Here is a 22,373-nt window from a genome sequence, read left to right on the forward strand (position 1 = left end):
TTAAATGTTGTTTATTATGGATTTAAATACAACATGAAAAGGCTTCAATCTGATAGCCTAGGCACCCTTTTCTAGAAAGTAAAACGGCAGCACTGAAATGATGAAAACCAAAAACATTGGCACACATCACATCACAGTCATCTAAAACACATAGTGCAAAGCAGAAAATGCTGTGCCTTTTGTTCTTGCTCACAGAAAACAAAAGACAAATTCTCTGTCCCCTGCCACAATTGCTCCATCCTCCCATATGCCTGCCCAGGTTTTCCAGCTTATGAGTTAGGTTTACAGAGGAGAAAATGCAGGAAAATCAGTGTCAAAAATGAAGGCTCAGGGCTGGTTGAAAAATGGAGCGACTTTTGCTGAGGAAAACTCTTCATCAGAAAGCTAAATACAATTGCAAACCTCAGAAAGATCCCAATGTCCTGTGCTATGTTTATAGCTCAGGCCTTCATCTATTTTGAGGTCTTGACTTTCTGAGCAGACCACATGATGCAGCATAGCTTCTCTTTGTCTGGAACCATGGCAGAACTGCCTGGGGATGGCTCTGGCCCAGGTGCATCATAGAAAGCCTGATCTCATTAGGAAAGTCAGTCTGTGCAGGTCAACAAGGTCATAAAATGTGCCTGATCAGGAATCAGGTATCACAGCAGCATTTCTGTATCAAACTGCTTTGATTCTCATTTATATTGTGCCTGAGATTAAAAAAAAAGTCAACAAAAAACTTTAGGAATTGAAGTATACAGTGTTTCAATGAAAACTTCAAATAACCAGGGGAAAAAAAATCCCAACCCAATATTCCTTTAACAAAAACATCGATTTCTGTGAAAAAATCAATTTTCTGCCCAGAAAGCAGCTTTATGGGAGAATTTTGGCAACTCTACAAAGGATCACTAATGGTGAGAATTACTGGTGGCTCTCTGTCTCTTCAACTCTGACAGATCTGGCTTATACATCTCTTCCTGTGTCAACTAAAACAGGTTGGCATAAGGCTGTGTCAGAGACATTCCTCTTACAGCAAGAGCCTTGTGGAACAAAAGAGCTGCTGCTGTCTGTGTTGTTGTGATCTTTAATACGCCCTCAAGACATGGCCTCAAGTAGTGGGCAGGTAGTCAGACTCAGTGTTAAGTAATGAAGTCAAAACATGGGAAAGGAGAGAATAATAAGATTTTAGTTAATTTTTTGAAATTCACATTTAGATTCATGCCCCCCTTGAAATGCAATTGAGCCAATTCAGGTAAAATCAATCAGGAAAAGGAACTAAGTGTCAAAGATCATTTAGTACATCAGCAAAATACTTGTCATTGGCACCTGTGAATGACTCCATGATTATTATGTTCAGCCCTGGTAAACGCAGGCTGCAATACCCCCAAGTGTCTTCTCTGGAAGGATGGGGATATTGTCACTAAAGGTGAAAGCCTGTTTTATTTTTTCACCCTTGTCATCTACTCTCTGTGCTGCCAACCTCCACTTCAGTTGCCACAGTGCATAAATTACAATTTAGATCACACAACCATCCATCATCAAATCACCCCATGAAAGTGCTACTAAAGAATGTTGCCAGTTCTCCCGGTTGACACTCTTTTTGTGATTGACACATATCTAACTTACACCATCACTTGTGTCACTGCTGAATTTGGCCCTGAAACTTCCTCAGGAGCTGTGCACATTAAGTGAAGCTTAAAGTTTCATGTAAATCAGCTCCCTTTTATTGTTCTTTGCACTTTCAGCTTCTTTTTTATTTACAGTTCCCTCTGATTATTAGGGTAGTTCACTGACTTCTTTCTAGCTTGCTCACTCCTTACCTAGGCAAGGTAGAAAATGGATTAGATACTTCAAACTTTGGGTAATTGTTATTATAAAAACTTATTTACTATCACTGCAGTACCTGGAGGGTAACCAGTACATAAAATGAACATACCTTGATGACATACCTTGGTAACAAGCCAGTGTCCAGAATGCACAAGCATATGAACAATTCATGTTATATTCATGTCAGATATATATATAGATGGATATTTGCCACACAATCCATGAACAGTCTACATGAATATATATATCTAAAATCACCAGATTGCTCTTTTGGCTTACAGTTGATGAGTCTGAATGAATAATCATGAGAGCTTTCAATGGGCACATGGTTGTGCCTTTCCACATGCAAGTGCTCCTAAGCCATGTTAAAATCTGACTCTCAGTTGCCTGTATTTAGATTTTTATTTTTTTTTACCAGTGTGCTGTTGAGATGCAATACAAAATAATAATTTTGAGAACAGATTTTGATGAAAATGTGAAGGGGGTGTGTACGTATGTCTGCATATATACATATATAAAAATAAAATCTATCATGAATGAAAGGGTCAAACAAAATTAAAATGGATTAAAATTATTGATTTTTCTTAAATGAGGAGAGTCAGGTGTGCTGTGTTTTGATATTATATACATTCTGTCTGCTTTTATCTTTCAGACACAGAGATGCTGTAAACTAACTGCTAGGTAAGGTCTGCTAAGTGTGAATCATTTGATTGCTGTTGTTTGTGCAGCATCTGTTCCATAGCATGTTTAATTATTTTTGTGTGTTAAATTCACATAGGTTACTTGAGAATTGCTTAACTAAGTCTTGAAAATGCAGCCATTTCAAAATTCATTAGCTTGATTATCATTAGAGATGGGCAGAGGAGATTCCTGTTCACACTTTATTGTGAAAGTGCCGCTCAAAATTAAACTTCCAGTCTTATATGCACCTTCTGTTCCCTTGCCAAGTCCCTCTCTGTAGCTGACCTGAGACTGAAAGACTGCAGACATTTCTCTGAATTCGGTTAAGCATCTCTGAATTTACCTGAGCAAGCATCAGCCTGGGAGAACTGTGGTTAATTTTCTATTCTGGTGTCAGAGTATCTCAGGTATGTCCAGTGAGCCAAACAGTACAGAAAATCCCGAGAGAGTCCGTATTTAGCTGCAGAGTGATAAGGTGGGCTAGCACCTGACTATAATGTCTGTGTTATCGTGGCGCCAGAGTTAGTCCTACATTTTAAGATGATATTTAAAAAGCGGAAAATACCAGGCAAGATTCCCCTGCCTAAAGAAAAAAACAAAATAACATCAAATAGTTTCACTTAAGACCAATAAAATTGTAGGGCTCCGGATTTACTTAACTTTGTGCTAAGACTACTGATCTACCCTTTTCTAAACTGCGACAGAGTCTAAATTTTATTAGCCTGTGGCTTTAGGCAAGTGAACTGCACTAGCCAGTCCTATGCTTTGTACATCAGGAACCTAATTTGAATGGGGCTTCTTTTATTTCAGGTTTTTGATGACTTTGAAGTTGCTCTTGGGAGCTCTTTTCAACCTTTTTACCACTATATGAGCTAGAAATACTCTTCTAGTTAGAATCAGAGCTTTTAACATTAAAAAATCACCTGATTCCAGAAAGTGGGAGCTCTCAGTACAGCATAAAAGTGCAGAGCTCACAGTAAGAACTGGCAGTGCAGCTAACGGTCCTTAGTACTGGCCTTTGATGTTGTGAGCATGGGATATAGCTGGTAGTGCATGGCGGCAATTTATGCAGGCAGCTCACATGTTCTTAGCACTTACTGTCCTTAATGGGATTGTGTTATAAGATAATGGATACCTTATTTTCTAAGGAGATATTTAAAACAGTATCTGCATCTAGAAAACCATTCAAAACTGGAAATATAAGAAAATGTGTGCACTATACAAGTACTCTTTATCCTGCAGATACATTATCACATGCAAATTTTAGGAAATGGGCTTAAGTGAAAAGTTTAGCTGAGTTTTTTAAGAGAGGAATTTCTCAACTCTACTTGGGATTTGAACCACTATTCTACTGTCAAAATCAGTAGAACTCTGCTCAGTCCTTGCAAAATGCACTAAGTAATTGCTAAGTGATTCTCAGACATCTTGAAATACAATTACATTAGAAAATGAGGTTCAAAAAATAGTATGAGATTTCCAATAGACTGGTTGACTCACTTTAATTAACTGTGTTTTAATGATAGACATTCATTAATATCATAAAGTTCTTCTAGTTGGCATCAATGGGTAACAGGCATGTAACTAAAGTCTCATTTCCCTGAGGGTGTACATGGCTAGTTTAATTTGCCTGAGGGCTTTTGACTGTAAAATCTCAACCAACATCAAGCAAGTAAAGCTAAGGTACATTGGTGAAATCCCAAATCAGGACAGATGTTTCTCCACAATGATGTGCAAGCCCCGATATTCCCATGGAAACAGTTCAGAATTGAATATTTTCATGTAGTGATTTCAACTACATAACCAAAGTTATATAATGTGTGCATGTTCACACGCACATGTGGTTGTGGGTGTATGCTAACAGGTTTAGGCAGTTATTCTCACAGTAATGTTGCCTATGTTTTCATGTGCACAAGTGTCTTTATATATAAATATGTATATATCTATTTAATACTGTAAGTACGTAATGAAGAATTGATATTTCTTTTCTGTTCTTCCATCTGTTTTATTCCTTAAGAGAGTAGAAAAAGCAAAACCTCATTTCAGTGACAAATTCTCAAAATAATGTTTAGGTCTTTGAAGACAGCCCTTGGATTTTTCCAGTTATGAATACCAAAGCCAGAAGCAGAAAGCTGAACTAGTGCTGGTGGAAAACTTGTGCATTTGTGTTCAACACTGTGTACACAAAATGATGGTTGGTAAGCACCTCAGTGCTGAGAAAGACTTCCACTCTTTTACATTCTAGTTTTTCTTTTTTTCTATTTCCCAGATGAAAGTAATCTCTATTTTCATGTACATATTATCTTTTGTTTTCCCTGCCAAAAACCACTCCAGTATTTTTATGTCAGCATTTCTAATCTGTATAGGATTATTTTTAATATTTCTCCCTCCTTAATCGTGTTTGCTTTTCAGTCATAATCTGTTCTCCAGATTTCATTTGTAGACAGTGAAATTTTGCGGTGAAAATGAGAGACAGTAACTGGACCCTCAAAGGTGGCAATCCGGAGTAACCAGGGCTTGCTGGGAATCAAGAAGGAAGCTGATGATGAAGTGCTTTTAGCAGCCAGAACGAAAGAAAGATACATCTTGTGAGAATGTTCCTCTAAACATGACTTTAAGAATTATTTTTTTTACTGGTTTCCTTACAGCTACATGTCAGTAATCTATGAAAAAACTTCTATTCTTGAAATCAGAACCTGCCTGTTGTGCTCCTCTTAAACCAAGAGCAATACCACATCAAAGGGCCTTTGAAAAATTATATATCCTGCATGAAGTAGAATCAGCTGACAAAGGTCAGCTGGCATCATATTCCAAAATGTGTGACAGCCACCATCCAGGTCTCATTTGGTCCTAGCGTTGCAGGATACTAGGCTCTGGAAGGCAGCTCAACTGATCCCTCTGTGCCTTCAGGTCAAAATAAGTGATGCACAGAGACAATCTTTAGTCTAAAATGTTTTGACATTGATTAGATCAGAGGAGGAAGACACTGAAGTCTACCTTCAATAGAGATTTTTTTTTCCATAGGGCTGAAATTATCAAGGATTTAGTATTTAGTTGTTTCGAGATTGTCGAACATGTTACTCCAGATTTCGCCACCTCACCAGACTTATATGTGACTCTGGTACCCCAGCCAGAGCAATGCTATAACATGGGTGTAGGACTTTGCTCAAACACTATCACTTGATGGTATGTCATACAAGGCACCCATTCGTGGTTTTCACAGAGTAAAAGAGAGTGTCAAGACTTTGCAGTGGAAGGGGCAACCTTGCTTTGGCTGCATTCTACCATTTTATCCCCAGCATAAAAGTATCTGTTATTCCCACTTTGTTGGTTTCTGTCCCTGCTGACTGAAGAAGGTAAGGGGAGGCCAGTACTGGAAAAAAAATACAATCATGAGGTTAATAATATGGTTCAAACCAGCCCACATCAGTTGTGAAAATGAAAGTTGTTTTGTATAAAATCAGTATGTACAAAAGAGGCATTTTTCTGTAGAAATAGGCACATAGAGTATCAGGAACTGTCCTCTCCTGTTTGAAGGACATGCTTGCACAATTCAGAAAACTGGTGGATTGACAGGAAGGAAGTTTGAGTTTGTCATAGACTGTAGGTACAAGCAAATAAATTAGACTGCCTTGGGGCCTCACATATTTCTCTATTTTGTTTTTTCACTTGGCACTCAGCTTAGATGTTTCTGTGCATACCTGGAAGATTGAGTGCAGGCATTCAGAACATTCTCTGGAAGTTTTAGGTATCTCTGACTTCTAAAGTACATGATGTTCAATTTATTTTGCTTTAACCAAGTGTTCTAGTTTGTTTTATTCTATAGTTTGCTTATTAATTCTCCTCAACAGTACTTATTTAGCTGTCTAAAACTTTCCAATATTTCCCCCAACTTACTTACAAAAGTATTGAACAATATCATCATACTTACCACCTTTGGGATCCCACTGCAGGCCCTCTAAATTGGATAGAAAAGCCCATTAACAGTGTTTTTCTGAATGCTGTCATATAGTCAGTTTCTAATCCATTTAGTATTTGAAATATTGATGTTGTATGATGCTAATTTTTAATCAGAATATTCTTGTGGTACTAAGATGAAGTGATTCAGTCTAAATATATTAAGTCAATGCAGGCACTTCTACCAACGTATATAGTAATTTCATAAAAAATATGAGTAAATGAATTTGACAAGATGTATTTTCCATGAAGCCATATTGATTGACATAATTATTTATTATCATAATTTAAATCTGTATTGATTGAACCCCTCATTTGCTGGTCCATTAATTTGCCTGAGTTTTGATGTCACCCTAACCAGATTAGTTCGCTACTGCTCTAAGATGAGATTTCCAGTAGTCCTCTGAGGTCTTTCCAGTATCCCATACAAAAAATGACAGCCAATACTCTGATTTTCTTGGCCAGAAAATTAAAAACACTCACTTGTGTGTTATCTGGATATGGAAATTTAAGAATTTTTTTTTAAATGCTCTTTAACATATTTCCACCTTTTTTTTAGCACTATAAATTTTTCAGCACTATAATCTGCCTTTGATTTCCCACTTTAAATGGGGGCTGTTTCACCCAAAAGCCAGGTGAGCTCAGTCAGAAGTTAGGGAAATGGTCCCTACCTAGTCATCAGTGAGATGTCTGAAGTGTAAAAAGAAACTTCAGGCAACCAACAAAGTCTTCCATCCCACATCTCTAAATTTATGGTATGTAGAGTGTAGCTCTTCCATTCTGCTTCACACTCACAGGAAAATTTAATTTTGATTTTCAAATATTTCAAGGATTTTTCTTTTCCTTCTTTTCAAAAGACAAACATTATCATACCCTAAAAACAATGGGACATGACGAAGCATGTATTACCGGGCTGTTAATACACTTTGCACTTTGGCCATGTGCCTCAAAGTGCCCCAGAGACTTGCATTAATGGCCCAGTAATACGACACGCCCTATCGTGTCTTATTGCTTAATTGGACTCCAGACAAATTCAGTTAAACCACATATGCTGTCTTTTATGACTATTGCTGTACAGCTTTCATTTCCTCAGTTCCTGGATGCTTTTGGAGGTCTTTGAGTTGTTTCAAATGTAGCTTTCAAATTGAAATCACAGATTGTAAGGCAGAGTTTTAACTCTACCCCTGGCCCTCTGCCACCCACATACCAAATGGGGATGTGTTCTGACAGGCAAAACACAAACCCTGAGATGCACACCTGGAAAACCCATAGCAGAAAAGTGGAAGGAGGCATCATAGTTCTGCCTGATCTGTTGGCCACTAAACTCATCTTTAACAACATGTAAACCGTGAATGTTACGTGGCTTGTATTCATTTGGCATCTGTGGTTTCCTTGTATCTGAAAAAACCCACAAGATCATCTGTAGTGTTTGAGTGGTTTCTCCCATATATTTCTCTTTTACTCAGGAGGGCTGCATGTTATAGGTGGAGCAAAAATGGAATATCTTTATAGGCCTTTCCACTGCATTCACTGTTCTGCAGAGCAGTATCCATGTGAGGAATGCTGTTTGGACAATTGCAAATAATAAATGTCAGTCAGCTTGTGACATCCCTCATCATTTTGCATCACATTGCCTGAACTTGGGAAACTGAGGCTGAAAGGACGCATTTCTCTGACAAGGGTGAAACAGGATGTACAGAAGCACCTGGTACTATTAGATACTGGTGTCTGTCCTCATTGGGCCACGTAGTGATACCAAACAGCTTCCACCAACTTTTCGCTGCCTGGTACTGGTCAAAGGAGTGAGTGAAACAGAAGGGTGTGCCATTTTTGGGGCTTGTAGAGGACCTATACTGCATAGTAAAGTTAATGTTCGTCTGATCAGAGTAAATTTCAAGTGTACTTAGTTACTTTTTGGATGGAACTCAAGTTGTTGACTGCTAAGTTCCACAGCATCTTTACAGGATCCTAGACTAAAAATCATCTTTGAATGCTGTAGGACCTCAGGTAATTTCCATCACCATTGCTACTATATGGTGTTAGATTAAACTGTGGATTAATTTCAGTGTTGAGATTTCATGAGTGTCACATGCAATATACACCATGGATGACAGATTGCTGGCGCACACTGTTCAAGTATGTAAAGTAGAAACCTTGAAATTAGTGATTTAATCAAAACTCTTAAAGCCTTAATTTCAGAATAAAATTCTCAAGTGATTACAATTTGTATAAATTGCTTTTACACCTTGGACACAGTTTGAGTGCTTATGCTAATAAAAGGGTACCATCATGCTCTCTAGAAAAAAAAGAATATCACAACCAAATATGCTTTAGTAAATTGTCAGCTGGCAATAAAGAAACCAGTGGAAATGCAGAGGGTTTAACCTTAGCCTAAACTAATCCTAGTAACAACAAAAACAAGGCAAAAGCAGCAATGAAATGTATCTTCACTCAGTATGACTCAGCATTTAATACATTGATTTAGATAAAGAATCAATTGGATCCACTTTTGACTAATAGCCTGACATGTGTGCTGTCTTTGGGAAGTGGCACCGTTGAAACCAACTGAGAGTAGCGAGGCCTAAAAGATGGTGGACCATGATTCCTGTTAATAACAACTACTATTTTTTTTTTTAATATTATAAGTCCCTTATTGTATGAATGCAAAAAGGGATGCCAGTTGTCACTTATGCTTGAAATGTGGATCTTTATCTCTCCCAGACACAATGAGTTTTTGGGAACTGTGGTGTACACAGAATTAATGTTCATATTTTCTGCTATAGCAAAGGACATCCTTTTGTGTGTTTTTAAAGCACTGCAATTATTTTGGTGCTTTCTTTTTGAAAGTATAGTAACAAATTGAGATGAGGACAAACAATCATTTAAAAAACCAAACCAAAATACAAAATTAAAGACTTTAGAAAATCAGATATGTTTACACAGATTTTAGAAATGATTGCCTACCTTAAATTAGAATCCAGGGTAGTTTTAAAAGGAAGAGATGCCATTCAGGCACTTTCAGTGATCAGACGGATTTGTATTGTTAATTCCGTTCTCTCTTTCCCCTTAGTGCTTCAGCATGGTGGGTCAGTGTTAGGCTGTTTGGAAGAAAAAGGGCTGACTCAGAGCAGCAAACTTTGTTCTTCCACCGATGTGTGTGCTGGTTGATGGAAAGGAGGAAGGCAGGCAATACAGCATTGGCAGCACAAAAGTGAGTCCCAAGGATGTAATATCATATTCAACAGGACTCCTTTACTCATGTGTGAAGCAGTGTTTTCTTAATTTAAAAATATTAGATAAATTCTTAAATGAGGATTATTTGCATGAAAATATTTTTACCTGTATTTCTCCTAAAACAACAATATTGTACAAATACCGTGTAAAATTGTGTGTCAGATTTTGTTCACTGTGCAATTTTAGGAAATCTCGGAATAACTCAGAGCCTCCTTCAGCATGTGGTTTTGGTGTAGGAGCATGTTTATTGTGTTGTGTATATAATGCTACTCTCCATTTAAAGTTCAGCCATGGGGAAAGTGAGGTAAGACATTATTAAAGGCAGTCACAACCTGAAGCAAAGAAAACCATCTGAATGAGACAAAACCAGAGGTGAACACTGCCCCAGAAATGCAGAATTCCTTTGGAGAGAGGCTTTCCATTTCTGGTCTAGACTTTTAAGGGTCCCATTAGACCTTGAGGGGTGACTGCGCAGATGGCTCATCAGTTAGCGCTTCATGGTGACCTTTTGAGCCTTTAGTCCAACCCCCTCTCCATAAGGTGTAGTGAGACTGGGACTTTGTATATGCCTTCCCAGTGGCCTTGTGGAAATAAAGTGGAGGCATGACACGAGCCCTTAAGTACTTGCTGGTGCCCATGTGGAAGGCTAATGACTGCACTGTGGTTTAAAAGAAGCTTTAAATCACATCACTGAGTTCCTGCCAGCTTCTCTATGTCAGCAGTGCCAAGATGAACACCAAGTGCTGCCAGCCCTCGAGAAAGGCTTTTGGGCGTGGGGTGCGTGAGCCCCCAGCACCCACCGAGGCCTGTGCTGGTCTGCCCATGTGGTCAACAATGCATGGATTAGACAGCCAAAGCCCTCCTGGGCTTCAAGTTCCTGAGCAGCAGCTACAGGAGCAAATACAGGGAATCACAGCTCCTGCCTCTTGGGGGCCTCTGGACCTTGCTTCTGCCTCTCACTCCTGTGTTACTTCTGAAGAGAGAGGCCTCTGGGGATAATAGTCCTGTTGTCCCAACTGGCAATGATGCTGTGAAAGCTGCAGGAGTGAATGTGACTCCTTACAAGTGTATTTTAAAGCTCCTTCCTCTGCTGTGACTCTTTCCTCTTCTGTGAAACAGGGTGAAATGTAAGGGTGACTCCCTGTGCCTCCCAAGTCCTTGCTTGCTCTTTCTAACCCTCCACAGCAAAGCGTTCCCCTCACAGGTTCTTCCTACTCCCTTAGAAGAGAGCATTTTGTTGAAGGATTAAATTTTAACACCTTCCTCAGAGAAGGTATTTTAAAGTGTGTAAGACCAGGTTGGATGGGGCTTTGAGCAACCTGGTCTGGTGGAAAGTGTCCTTGCCCATGACAGGACGGTTGGACCTCTAAGGTCCCTTCCAACACAAACCATTCTATGATTATGTGGTTCTAAGTATGGCACATAAGATACAACCATCTGCTTGGTATGCATTTTTCTCCATTTCTTGAGATTTGTTTTATCATATCTGCTGGCTGGTCACCCTGAACTAGGACATCCCCCTTCATACACTGCAATGCCAGGCTGCCTGACAGTTTCATGTTGTGGTGCTCAGAGCGTGGGCTGGGGAACAGGGCACATGGGACCTCTTCCCAGTGCTCCCCATAGCCACAGGCTCATCCTTAAATGATGCCAAGCTTCGCAGCTACGCAGAAGGACAATGATATTTATTTACACAACTCGTTAAGCATGTGCAGTAGGTCTGGCAAGACTGTGCAAATTAATTCCTGCTAATGAAAGTTTGGGATTTTTAATATTTCACATATGCTGTGACTGTGCCCTTTCTGTCATCACATTTTATGGAGATGAATTTGTCATTATGCCAACTCTGGGTCTTTGCTGCTGTTGGCCAGTTATTTGCACTGTGGTAATGACCAGAGCAATTAAGACTCCACTGTGTCATACTCTCAGAATGGGAAATACCTCTACAATATGCACTCACTCCCCAAATGGAAAGATGTTTTAAAAAGGAATTTACAACATAAGACCTTTATTCTGCATAGTGCACTAGACTAGTTTGATAGATGAGAGCAGCTTCACCAATTTAATAGTACGAAAGCTAAGCAAATGAGTATTTCTTTACAGAATCCAATTGCAGAGGACAAGAACACGGTTTGAAAGATGAAGACCAAGTAATCAAATGCATACAGATTTTCTGCTCAAAATTTCATTTATTTAGGCTGTTGTCCAGTGAAACAAAGTCTTCCTGTAGAATTGGAGTCATGTTAATGTATATATTATGATTTTTGAGGGCTGCACTCAAGAACCAGATTCTTCTACTTTGCCCATCATGAGGCACATGCAGTTTGGAGTATACAGCCCTAGAAAACAGCATGGTTAAAAAGAGGGTAAGCGATGTATTTGACTGTGGGGGCAAATCTCAATGTTTAGTAACTCTTGTTCACTTAAGAAGAACCAGGCGAATTAGCAGGAACAAAGATGAAAGGTTTAACTAGCCAGACAGGAGTAGTAGAGAACTGCAGCTCACGGTACAGAGGTACCTGTTTGTACTGGATGGACAACCGGTTACTAGGTGGCTAATGACTGAGGATGGTAGTGAAAGTGTTGATGACAAAAATGTTTCTTTTTGCTGAATTGACAGTGTTTTGCAGACTCAGAAGAAACACAGACTGAGCTCTGGCACTTCCATGCATCCGAGGAGTGCATCCTGACAATCCACTTATTGGCTAGTCCCCAGGATCTTTATTTCCCTTCACAAAACCCCCAAAATTTTGACAGCTCTCATTTTAATTCTGTTGTGGACAAAAATCACAATCTGAACCTTGAACATTTTTCACAAAATGGATTTGTTTACCAGTTAGCCCTATAAATAATATTTCTGAAAACTGTGTTTGACAAGCATGATATTGCTAATATGACTCCCACTGGTGTGTCATCCATGGCCAGGTTTTCAGAGAGATGCCTACAAAGCAGAGCTATCAGAAAGCTGCAGATACCATTTCTTTTGGAAAACTCTCTGCTTGCAGGACACTAAAGAGTAGTGCCAAGTCAATGTTAAATCATCATATGGGAAATGGTTAACAAGACAGCTCTCCTTTCTACTTCCTATCTAATCTCTGCCAAATCAATCTACCACCCAAGACTGGAAGTGGAAAATCTAATAAACAGGTCTGCAGTGAAGAATGCACTATACCTACGCCTGGAGCAGTTCCCTCTTCATCTCTGTTCACCACCAGCATGCCCTCCTATTACCCAAGGGAAAAAATTAAATATGCAGATTGTTATTATTTATTTAGAGGACACAAAAAAAAAATCAAACCAAGTCAATATTTATCCATCTGAAAAAAAGCCCAGTATATGACAGACGCTTTATTCAGGGTAAATTAGTAGACATATGTCTCGGAGAAATGTTGTTGTTGTTGATTGATTCTTTTGTCCTTCTTTCAGATAAGCTTTCCTCAGGTGTTTTTCAAACTACAGAGCTTCTAAAGCTTCTGTAAAAAGTCTATTTTTTACTAAACCACATTAGCTTTTTAAAATATACAGGAAAGATGAACTCATCTAATAACAACCTCTGAAAATAACTGCAGCTGAATATAAATAAAATTAAATTTGCACAGAGGAAAAAGCCATTTCAAACTATTTTTTCCATATAATCCATACCACAGGTACTCAATAATTCAGTGAGCTTTCAGGCAATATAAGTCAATGCTGACTCATTAAATGCATTAGCTATAAAATGCGTCTCTAGTAGAAAGAATGAGAAATGGTTTGCATTCTTCCCTTTTCATCATTATTCCTTAGTGGTTTTAGCTTTAGGTTTTAGTTTATTCTTTTGTTTTTTACATTTCACACTTTATAAAGAAACCTCAGGATCTCCAGTGCATCATTAAAAAATAAACACTTTTTCTTCCTTACCAGAAACCGGACCAAGAGCAAAATTATCTTGGTTTACTTAAAGGAAATTCTGACAGATATTAAAATAATGCTTAAATAATCCTTCAGAGATGACCAGCCATATGAAACAGTGGAAAACTAAACTGGTAGGGCCAGGAGTGAGGAACTCATCCAGACTGGTAGAGCCCACTTTTGTTGGACTTCAATAGGCATATGAGAAAAAGAACAAAGAATCTGAGTAAATAGAAAGTACCAACTGCATTAATTTGAAAACCACATGGAGTTCATTTCTCTGACCAGTGACTGCATTTACTTAGCATCTTCCGACTGAAGAACTCACAATACTTTATGAAAATGAATGACATGTCCGAGTATAGCTGTATAAATTAGGTGACAGGAAACTTGCTGATCAGAAATGTCATTGGAAGGAGTCTTCCCAGGGAAGCACTCCTGCACATAACTCAAGATAGCAGGAGCCTGCTGCAAGGTCCCTTATCTCTGATGAACTCGGGAGTGTTGACCTGATATACCTGGATGGTATGTCTGAGGTGGACTGACAGAAATGGAGCTGCTTTTCTGAGGGAGGTTGAACCTCCCTCAGAAGTCTGGTTCTTGTCAACCCTGCAAGGTGTTACTCTTTCTACCAATCTTCTGACTTTTCACCATGGATGGTAATTAGGATTCCTCCATTTTATTTGGTGCTCATCTTTTCAAAGAAGGTATTGCAAAGGAAAATGGGATGTGTGCTGAAAAGTCTTACAATTGCTCTGGGAATTAATGCTATGAAAGCATATGTAATAATAATAACTAAGGGAACATGGGTGTTGACACTGGGAACTGCAAAAGGAGAGGAGGCAGGTAGTTGAAAGGAAGATCTCCACTTTCTGGTTTTCTCTGCTGCCCTGCAGCCTTCCTTTCTCCACTGGTGTATCTCTGCCTGAGCTCTCTATAGCAGCACTTTTACAGGAGAGTAACGGGCAGCTCACCTGTCCCTACGGGCTTTTGAAACATTGGAAGAGGACATATTTCTCTAAGAATATAATTTAGGACCAATCCTTTAAATGGATGCATGTAATTTTCTCTGCCTGTCCATAGAGCATCACTGAGATCCATCATGCTCATGCTGTAGCTGAAACTGGTACAGCTTATGGCACAGTGAAACCACAGGCACTGACTGTGGCATTCTCACTGCCTGACTTTATGCAGACAAAACTGAAGAGGCAGCAGTATCCAAAATCCTGCAGAATCCATGAATCAAACAATTTGAAAAGATTAGAGCTTTGAGGTCCTCATGTAAAGATAAAGTCAACTTTAGCAGAGATGTTAATGCCCCTCATATGTGAAAGGGCTGTGATTTGCAGAAATCTTGTGGCATCAGAGTGCCAAGTTTTCACTTTGTGAACTTGATTTCTGGCATTGGCCGGCTATATCTTGTTAGGATATTTGAAATTAATGGATTCCAGCTTCTGTATGTGGAAAACTGAACATTATCCTCTAGTGTGACAGTTGTGATCCATATGTGTAGTTTCAGATGGGATGACATAAGAGAACATTGACATCAAAAGTTAGATGATGTAGGAAATTATGTAAGTTGCAACTATTCAATAAGTAAATAGTTAAATAAATAAAAGGAAAACAACACTAAGGCAATACATTTGAGTCTTGGCATATTACTCAATGAAAAGAAACTGGGTAACATCAGCCCCAAATGAACTGATTTTCTTGCTTATCCACACATTTCTCTTCAGTGTCATATGTGGAACAAGTAAATAATATAATTTTGTCTGGTTAAGTTAGGTGAGTTGGCTTAGCTAGGAATCTGGGATGCCATTACAAGTGCATTAGGTTGGTTAGCCACTCGAAAAGGATTTAAAAAATCAGCTCCCTAATGCCCCTTTGTTTGGTCCCCAGCTCCAAGAAGCCATTTATTTCTTCCTCTAATACCTAAAGAATTATTTTCACATTCTTGTTGATTAGTACTTCGGTGTGAAACCATTGTCTGCAATATGAGTTCAGCTGTTATCTACTCCCTAAAAAAAAATTATTTCCACACTTGCTATGTAACAGCCTGACAAACAAATAACACCTGCAGAGGATCATGCTCAATAAAAAAAAAGGGAAGAAAAATAGGTGGAAAGCATGAGAATTCCACTAATGCTCAGTGATTGATCTTGTTAGTACGCATAGCCTGTCAGAGCACATTGCCCCAGCACAAGCACACTGCACTGAAGAACCAGCAGCACGGGAAAGAAACACATTTCTATATAGATCGCAGTCAGACACCCTCCCCCAGCTTTCTGAGTGGAGCTTGATTGTCAGCATTATACACACGCTCAGACAATGCTTTCAATAGATGCCTTTTTGGGAGACAATTGCAGAAAGCATGATAACGGGATTTGTCACCCTGATGTGGCTGCTGCTTCAGCAGGCATTATAATAATGAAAGAAAGTTTTACTAATTGAAAATGTGAATGAAATTCAGCTGTCTTTTTATTTTAATTCTTTTGGATGAAAGCCAATTAAAATCATCTGTCTAATGCATCTATTCACCCCTACTTCAACAACGTGTCAATTATAATGGATGTCTAATAAACTCAGACTTCCCAGGACAGATAGCTGAGCATACAAAATAACTAGTGAGAAACATTGACACATACCTGTAAAATATTTTGGAAGGATTGGCCATAGCCTGCAAATGGCTGAGCTTGTTTTCCACAGCATGCCTAAGGGGAGTTAACCTGCACATCCTCAGCAGCGGGTGGTCTGGGCACATCTGTGTCCTCCCACCACTATTCTGCACTAGTGGTCATTTTTAGGCACATCATACTGTGAGCAGAAAAGGTCTGTGGCAGATTTTGGAACGTTTAGGTTGTCCCCCCAAGTTCCTTAAAATGATCATCTCACTCCACGAGGATCAGCACGGCCAAGTCAGATACGGCAACACACTTTCTGAGTCCTTTCTAATAAAGAATGGCATGAAACAAGGCTGCGTTCTCGCTCCTACCCTATTCACAGTCTTTTTCAGCATGATGCTCCAAAGGGCCACGGCAGACCTCGATGATCAGGACGGTATCTACATTCGATATTGTACTGATGGAAGCCTATTCAACCTAAGGCGACTGAAGGCCCACACCAACACCTTAAACCATCTTGTCTGGGAGCTGCTTTATGCTGATGACGCCACCCTTGTCACCCACACAGAAGCAGCCCTGCAGCGTTTAACATCCCGCTTTGCAGACGCTGCTGAGCTCTTTGGGCTGGAAGTCAGTTTAAAGAAGACAAGTTGTTCATCAACCTGCACCTCAGGAAGTCCCCCATCATCCCCACATCACCACTGGCCAATCAGAACTCAAATCAGTCCAGCAGTTTAATTACCTAGGCAACCTCATCTGCTCGAATGGTAAAATTGACAGGGAGATAGACAACAGGTTAGTAAAGGCATATAGTGCTTTCAGAAAGCTTCATAAAAGAGTCTGGTGAAATAAACACCTGAAGAAAAGTACAAAGATCAGTGTTTACAGAGCCATGGCGCTGTCTACTCTCTTATACGGATCTGAATCATGGGTCATCTACCACCACCACCTGCGTCTCCTAGAACGCTTCCATCAACGCTACCTCCGTACAATCCTAAACATCCACTGGTCAGATTATGTGACTAATATATCTGTTCCAGAACAAGCAGCAGTCACAAGTATTGAGGCCATGTTGCTGAGAACACAGCTGTGTTGGGCAGGGCACGTCTCCAGGATGAAGGACCACCGCCTCCCTAAGATCCTGCTTTAAGGTGAACTTGCCACTGGCTGCTGCAAGAGAGGAACCCTGAAGAAAAGATACAAGGACTCCCTGAAACAACATCTCAGCCTTGGCCATATTGATCATCATAACTGGTCTACTCTGGCCTCCAATCGGGAGGCCTGGAGACACACCATCTATAACGCTGCTGATGCTTTTGAGAAAGCACGTAGGATCACCCTTGAGGAGAAAAGACAACGCAGAAAGAATTGAGCCTTACAGAATATACCATCTAAGGAGTCTTTCTGCTGTGCCTTTTGCAACCGGACGTGCCTATCTCGTATTGGCCTTTTTAGCCACCAACGCGCTTGCAACAAACATGGGTAGAGCCCTTCCCAAATCTTCGTTCGCGAAGCCTAGTCATGATAAGGAACCTCATGAACAATATTCAAGGCTATTAGATATCTATTAATTTAAATAGTACACAGTGTTTTTGGGGCAAATAAGTCTGAGTGTGACATCATCTATGTGTTGGATAAACAGTACAAATGTTTATGTAAAAACACCACCTCCATAAGACGCACTTTCCCATTATGTACAAGCCACTTTAAAACTAAAGTCCATGTTAAACATTAAAACTTGTCCGTTGCTGTCACCAGTGCTTCTTCTGCATGCATCTCTGCCACTGCTTTTGCTGCTTCTACTGTAGCCGTGTAATACCAGAATCAATACCAGAAACCTGATTAAATCATCTTTCAAGAGTGGAGAGTAGAAAATGCAGTATTTTTTGAAACTTTTGTACAAATAGCTTCACTGCAATTCTTTTGCATTTATTCTTCTGTAGATATTCTTCTCTATGATATTAGTGGAAGAAACTCTTGCCTAAAAAAAGACATACACTGTGAGTGAAGACTATAGCATGCACATGAACTTCTAACTCATCCATAGCAAGAGTTTGTTCTAAAAAAAAAACTACTCAAAGCTTAAACTCATCCAGGCAGGCAACGGAAAACTTCCCTGCACCTCCTTTTTCAACTAGAACAGACCAGACATGAAGAATGAAAATCTTATTCTTGAGTGTAGGAAAATCAGTTCCAAGCCAAGCATTAATTTGGAAATTATTATCCCATGGAAATGGGACACGATGAATTGAATCTACTCTGATAATGAAATTACATGACCAGCTATGGGTCCACCAGAAAGCCTTTTTGCTGCAGAGAGTACCTGTGAGAGCAGAAGGAGCTTTGGGAATGAGAAGCTCAGAGAGAGGAGCAAAAAGGCCAATAACAGCCACAGTATCTCTAGGTTTAGTGTCTTATTTGTCAGGGAAGTTTTTACTTCAGTCCTTCATGTTATTATTAGGCTTTCAACAGTAATATCAGTTTAAATTTTTCTCCTTTCTACACTTCTGCATACACTCCCATTGACCTTTCTGTTCTGTTCTGCAATTTAAATTAATTCTTTATTAAAACCACTATAAAGATGAAATATGTGGTTTCATAGATGAACTTCATATTTGCTGATGTGGTGAAAAGCTTAGTTTGGAAATCACCAGCTACTTCCAGTCTCACCTGAATTGTTAGGGATCCATATTTGTACTCCTTTTCCAGGCTTATAGCATCAGATGCCTCTTGAATATTGACACTTTCTTAGCTTTTTCCGGTAAAACTGTTTTACCTGCATGACTCTACTAAATATTCATTAGATCCCAGATAAGCAAAGTTTAAATTTTTACAGAAAAAAGTTAGTTTACTTAGATTATCTTAGGTGAAGAGCAACTTTGACCCTGAGTCTTCTGCATCCCAAGGTTGTTGACTGTGCTTTTTGGTTCAAAGAAACCAGCTTCTCCTTCCGGTTTGTCTCTGTGATGTCAGAGCACTTCAGGCTTTGCAGGTCCAACAGACAAGAGCATCCCAATTAATTCTGGCATGAAGACCACCCTGCTTTGTTCAGCTCTGCTGTGATAATACAGCCTGTGTATACTCAGTGGGGGAAATTTCCCCAGGCACCTCTGGAATAGCTTTATGGAACAAAGTCAAAATTCTGGGAAATTCTGGATCTTCTAAAGGAAAATTTTTAAGGATCCACATTTTGCATTTAAGTCCTTAAAAAGTTAAGGAAGGTCATTAACTTGTGAGCTTAGACCCAGCACCTTCTTACAATAAGGATTTTTTGTTAGAAGTGTTACAAGACGAGATTTTGAAGGAGAACAATGTGCATATCTAGTGCTTACTAGAGAGATAACCCTCACCTTTCCCTGTCTCCCAAAAAAACCCAGCTTTGACATCATAAAAGGTTTGGAGGATCCTGCTAATTGGAAAGGGAGATGCAGAAAGAGAGGTGATATTTTCAGGGCATTGGGATGAGAAGATAATATTGCAGAATAATTTTGGGTTAATGTAATATTACATTTCTCAAGTTCAGTGAAAATACAAAAAGCTTTATCATGATCTGGACAACAACTTCAGAAATTTGTTGGGATTGCTGCAGTTCTGTCTGGAGGATGTTCTACAGCGAGACTCTGTAGGCCTTAAATATAGCCCAGATGTTGGTGTCTAGAGGAAAGCTGAGATAAACAGCATAACTGATTATGCGAGTAACTGATGGGATAGAGAAGGAAGGCTGTAAGGAGGATTTGGGACAGGGGAAATTAAAACCTATGTTTTATCTTCCTTGATCATGACTCCTCACAAGGATGCATCACAGAAACTTTATAGAAATTACAGCCAGGACTATAATTTTCACAGATGGTAGGAGCTCTGAATAGAAAGCCAGAGAAAACGAAGTGAGTTTAGAGGAAAAAGAGAAGAAAACATGGCCTGAGTGTGACTCATCACCTGCCTCTGCTGCTCTGAAACCGGGAAGGAAAATAGCACAGAGCTTCTAAAGAGTATGTTGTATGAACAGATCTGAGGAAGTTAAAGAAAGAAAATATTTCAAGACCTTCAAAGCCACCACATGCAAATGATTCAAATCTTCACTATGTCTTCTGGCAAGCCTTATCAGCTCAGGCCCCACTGCATGAGAGGACATGTGCTTTCAGGTAATTTCCGAGTTTGGACACCTTATTCTGGAAAAGGTCTCATTCACAAAGGTGACTAAGAAAGAGGATAAGAGTGGTTTGGAAATGGTTGTTCAAGATTTTGACTGGGAATTGTTCACCAAGAACAGAGAGTATAAGCCAGTGAAGAAAGATGACTTTGAAAACGGAGGAGAGGCTCTCTGGAGAGCACTAGCACACTGTGCATCAAATAAGTTTAGAGAGGGGTAAATGGAGTGGTGGTGAAGGGGGCAAATGTGTATGTTTTTAGTAAAAGAGAAAAAAAAGTCATTATTCTATAAACGTGAAAGATGGAAGAGACCAAAGAGGCACCAGATGGAAAGTCTTAGTTTTCACAAGAAAATGAAGGATCAAATGGATAACATATGTAATGGAGAGCAGGTGAGGAGATGCTGTTATTCCAGCAAGTGAAAGGTTTGAAGGAGAACTGCAGGTAAGAGAGGAGCTTGCATATGTTGTGAAAGGAAAAGAAGAGGAAGAAAGGAGAGGGAAAGTCACACCATCTTACTTGTAGGATTGTCCCCAGTAAGAAATTGATACAGTACAGTGGGGAGGGACTGTGTGCAGTACAGTGTGTAGCTGCAGTGGAATGTTGGTGTGGCTTTAGGCACAGAAGTCTAGAGAGTGGGATGGAGCTAAGGAGGCAGAAGAGCTGAAGGAGTAGAGCAATAAATTTGTAAATATCAGTAAAAATAAATAGATATGGGGCTCAACTCAACAAATTAATGTTCATATTATCACTGAAAACTCTGATACTTATCCTCACTCAAAATGAAGATTTCAAACCATGTAACTGACTGCTAAACATAGCTTTCTAAGTCTAGAAAAGTGCCTGTCTAAGTGCTTAGGAGTTTGCTTCTTCTTGCTCAACAAATCATATTCCAGCAAGTGAAAGGCAATTTAGTCACTTTCTGGTTTTCCTAAAATAACAAGTTTGACCACATGAATCTGTGCACATATCTATGATTTAGTCAGTATTTATTATCTATTACATGTGTGAAGTGAAGCCATATGCTAGGTGCAAGCAAATAGTACTAAGCATAACCTTCAGGAAAGGTGAGGCATTACGTGCTATCATGCCAGTAAGTGTATAGTTTTAGGCTTTATATTAGGATTCAATTTGAGGAGATTTTGCTGAATAGTTGATAATGTTGAATTTCACTTCTTGAGAAGAGAATTTATCACTTTGTATAATCACTGTCCATTATATTACTATTACTGCACAGAATAGAGAAGTCTTTATTTTGCCTTCAGTTTTCCCATCTTATGAAAATACTGTGAAGAGAAAAAAGTGTGAGGTACACTGTTAGGACTCTTGTCCAGCTGTGGGGAATTCACATTACATTTGAAATGCTATTTCAAATCATCTCAAAGATTTGTCTCTGCTGCTCTCCTCCTCAGACTGGTTCTGACTTCCATATTCCTCTGACTGCATCGTGAAACACTGGGATTTCCAGAGAATTTCCAGCCTCTTTTTCAGTAAGATAATGTGTATGGTGCAAACATTTCAGCAACTCTTAAAAAAGGGGGAAGGACTGTGCCACCTTCCTCTTGTATTTGGAAACAGCAGTTCTGAAGTGTAAACCACCTGCAAATCCTGGCAATACAGTCTGGCCTGGGACTTTTGTGGCACAAATCCAGCCCAGACAACCCAGACCTTTTTTACCAATTAAGCTATTGTTCATGACAGAGTATGGAGTCCAACTCAGTACATGTCTGCAGCATATCGGCTCATTTCTGCTGGGAGATCAGTGCACAAGATCAAGTGCTGCAGCAGCTTGCTCTCCTTCTACAAACGCACCAGTGCTTTCAACCACAGGAACCACAGATGGGGCAAATCTGAAACAGTGACATTTCCACTCCTGTGGAAGAAGGAGGACAGGTTTCTAAGCAGGTGTTTGTGCGTTTTCTTTATCATTCAAGTGTTTTCTTCATCAAAGAGAAATAAATGTTCCTGGATACCTCAGTGATCACAGCACTAGACATCTAGGTTGCTAGATGAGGCCCACAGGTTTAGATTGCACAG

This window comes from Neopelma chrysocephalum, unplaced genomic scaffold (assembly GCF_003984885.1).
Source record: "Neopelma chrysocephalum unplaced genomic scaffold, ASM398488v2 Primary Assembly neopelma1_22, whole genome shotgun sequence".
Classification (NCBI taxonomy): Eukaryota; Metazoa; Chordata; class Aves; order Passeriformes; family Pipridae; genus Neopelma; species Neopelma chrysocephalum.